Raw genomic sequence first — 4,082 nt, forward strand, 5'->3', positions numbered from 1 at the left:
AGATCTGTCCTGGTGTACAAATGTGGACCTTGCCTTCAATGACCTTACTAGAAATTTCCCGTGTTCTTCCTCCCCTATGTAACAGACTGCAAGAAGCCTACAAACAGTACAGGAAATTGCCGACCATTAGGGCAAGGTTATTATCGCAAGGCAACCACTGGAACAGACTGGACTCAATTCAATAAGGATTTTAAATATTGGGAAAGCCGGGTCAAACAAGATGCTAGAAAAGATCACATCAAAAGTCAGTACCCAGGGTGGAAATTCTCTCAACTATCGGATGACTGACTATGCACCCCAGGCTCTACCCTAGACCCTGACCAACCCTATAAGCAACTCAGATGTGGTGTGCTTACAGGGAGGATGTATGTTACTGGGCAGCAAAGCTGGGTCCAGCAGAGAAGGATGGGCAACCCAGTGTTTGGATTATAAAAGAGCTGATGGAGTCTGGACTGTAGGACGAGTGTTTCCAGATCCTAAATGCATACAGATTTATAACCGTAGCTCCTCAGTGCCTCAACACATCAGGAAAGAAAGACAAAGGAGGGCAGCAGGGCTCCTGATTGCTGGGAGAATTGCCCTGATTGGGTCATTAGTGGCACCAGCAGGAGGGATCATTTGGAAAACCGTTACTATCAAAGAAATCACTGTCACAGTGGCCATGGTAGCTGATGAGTCAGGCTTGGACTTGAAGGTGGTGCAGAAATCTATCGATTCCCTAGCCCAAATGGTACCCGATAATAGAGTTGCTTTAGATGATGTTTTGGCAGATCAGGGCGGGGTCTGTCCCTTGGCAAATACATCTTGCTGTTTCCCTGGTAAAGCTAGTGGCGCTATAGAAGAAAGTGCAACCAGATTACTGGACAGAGCCTTGGCTAACAGAAAAGAGTCAACCAGACCTTACAGAACAAACCTGTAATACGTCAACTTGCTCCACCAAGAACACGTAGGCAGCTATGAAGATTCTTGGGGATGGCTGGCTTCTGCCACATGTGGTTCCCTAATTTGGGGCTGACTACTGAGCTCCTCTATGACAAGTTACAGGGGCCAAAAACAGACTCCTTTGTATGGGACAAGCTGTGTGACCAAGCTTTTAATAAGCTTAAAAACTTGTTAATGGAGGCGTCCGCACTGGTCTTACCAGACCTGAAGCAACCATTTGACTACACATTCATGAAAGGAAAGGAATAGCTCTAGGAGTGTTAACCCAAATGTTGGGACCCTTAGAGAGAATGGGAGCCTATTTCTCAAAGCAGCTAGACACCATGGCAAAAGGATGGCCCCCATGCTTGAGAGCTGTAGCTGCCACCTGCCTATTAACCAAGGAGGCAGAAAAATTGACTATGGGCCAACCTATGACGGTGTGGACACCTCATCAAGACCCTAGCCTACTAGACACTAAGGGAGATCTCCGGCTATCCCAGGCTAGAGTCCTACAGTATCAAGCTGTGCTGCTGGGTTCCCCTCAGGTCTCTCTAAATCCCCGCCCTACCTTGACCCCAGCCACCCTGCACTCTGAGTCTGCCGGGCCTATTACCCATACTTCTCCGGAAATGATCGACCAGGTTTACTCCAGCCACAAGGATCTCCAGAGTGAACCGCTGTCTACTGCTGAGGAAGGATGGTTTGTGGATGGGAGCAGCTCATGCGTAATGGACGAAGAAGAGCAGGTTATGCGTTGGCATCCCTGCGTGCAACCATAGAAGCCAAGGGGCTGACGCCAGGCACCTCAGCTCAAAAAGCAGAAATAATTGCATTAACAAGAGCTTTGGAATTGGGAAAGAGAAAATACCAACAACATATACTGACTCTGAGGACGCTTTCTCTGTAATTCACGCTTATGGGGCCGTTGGAGAGAGAGGGGACATCTTAGGAGCAGCAATAAAGAAATTCAATATGGCCAGAGATCCCTAGAAGCTGGAGGCAGTACAGGGCCCCAGGGAGGTAGCTGGGCCCATCGTGGAGGCCATCAGAGGCCACAAAAGAAATCACTGGGCAGATGCAGCGGCAGAAAGGGCTGCTAGGTCAGGAGAGCTCCTTCAACTCCCATTGATTCTCTCGCCGCCTTTCTAGGAGTTTACTCCAGAATATTCCCCCAGTGAAGGAAAAGAGGTCACATGAAAGGTTACCAATGGTCCCCAAAGGTCAGGGGCTGGGTGATAAACCAACGAGGGAGGATATGGGTTCCCAAGCAAACAGCCCGGGACTTCTCAATAGTGCTCATAATTCTGCCCATTGCGGAAAAGAAACCTTATACTGTGGCTAACAAGTCATGAGCACCCCAGGCATGAAAGAGCTTCTTGACAAAATAACTGAACAACGTGTTCATCTCCAGAGAAACAACATACAAACCAGACCTCCCGTAGCCCCCTTTGGCTAGGGCAACTCAAACTCGGGGAAGCCCAGCAGGGGAAGAGCGGCCAGTGGATTTTACCCTAACGCCCACAGCCCCTGGGGATACGAATAGCTCTTGGTGTTCATGGATGCATTTACTGGCTACAAGACTACGGGAAAACAGCTGCTCCCGCCTCGGCTCACGCTGCGCAGCAGCACCGCCACACCCCGAAGTCGAGTCTGGGACCTAAGGATTCTTTCTCAGGGCAGCGTGGAGGAGTTCGCACAGGGTTAAAGAACAAAAAAGGAAAATACAACTCAAATGCCTCCCCCGCCCCCCCCCCAATCGAAGTCTAAGGGGAAGGCCACGTGAGCGTGAAGGGCAGCGAGGCACGCAGCTCGGACCATTTCCAGATCCGAGCTTCTGCCGTGGCTGCAGGTCGTGCATGACCGTGATGGAAACCCCGGCCGGCAAAGCTTGGGGGTCAAGGTCCTGACGATCCTGGCTTTGGAGATGCTCCATGTCAGGAACTCTGACTGGGCTTCAGCTGACACAGCTGCGCCTGGGTGCGGGAGGTCGGCGGCATTCCGGGCCATTTGCACGCAGTGGAGGGTGCCTAGAGCAGGAAGTTTGGGGTAAGGGCCCCAGGGAGAGGGAGGAGAGATGCAGGGCACTCCTCCTTGTCTGGTCCCAGCCACCACAGGGCAGAGGTGTCAGACCCCGGGGAGAGGAGGCAACGGTGCTACCGGATACATACCCAGGTTCTTCACCCGCCACACGAGAGGAGCCAAATAAAACTGGAACGCCAGGCTTATAGCAAGGAAAGAGTTTTTGTTTCGGGTGACGTCAGCCGGGAGACAGAGAGTCCCAGAGTAGACGGACAAAAGAGGAGACACTAAGGCTGTGCTCTGAATGGTGACCAACATTTATCATGCACAGACTGTGGGACAGGCCCTCTTCTAGTCCTTTCCGTGCGGTCACTCACTCACTCCTCACCCAGACCCTAGGAGACAGGTCTGACGCCTGATGCCGCTCCCACTTACATGGGAGGAAACAGAAGCTCCGAGTCCGGGTCATTTTCTCCAGATCACGAAGCTGTGACTTCTCTCTCGTCCCAGGCTCTTGGTTATAGCCTCCTGTCTCTTTTTACATGTGGAATTCCAGCAGTTTCCCAGCCCTCAGCACTTAGAGCAGCAAATTTGGAGAAAAAGGAGGATTTCTCCAGTCGGGTCCCAGTCCCCAGTGATGAGAGTCAGCGTCCAGGTGGCCATACCGAGGAGTCCATGGAGATGGCAGTAGGAACTGGGTCCTGACATATGGAAGCAAGGCTGTTAAAGTCAACTACCCCACTGTGGCCCCATGGCCACCTCCCGACAGGCAGAAGCAATGCCACGGTGCCTCTGAGTAAACCCAGGGTCCAGAAATCCAATGGCCTTCTATTACTGCAACCCCCCTTCCGGGATGGGATGAATGCACATCCTTGCTGAGCCGCCCTGCTCCCTTCCACACCTGATATGTGCCCTCCTTCCAGGAGAACTGCAGCCTCTTCCGTCCTTGCCTTGTCCAGGCCAGCACACCGGGGCCCTCCCCCGGCGTATCCCCCTCCCCTGCCCGGGGCTGAGGGCAACTCTGCCCAGCAGTCAAGCTCCCTCTCCAGCACCCAGGATTCTCCATCCAGGCGAAGGCCTCAGGGAGGTCCGGCCGGGGGCTGGGGTCCCTGTTCTCTTGCAGCAGAACAGATGCTCAG

The sequence above is a fragment of the Diceros bicornis genome, chromosome 31 (genome assembly GCF_020826845.1).
Source record: "Diceros bicornis minor isolate mBicDic1 chromosome 31, mDicBic1.mat.cur, whole genome shotgun sequence".
In the NCBI taxonomy this organism is placed as follows: domain Eukaryota; kingdom Metazoa; phylum Chordata; class Mammalia; order Perissodactyla; family Rhinocerotidae; genus Diceros; species Diceros bicornis.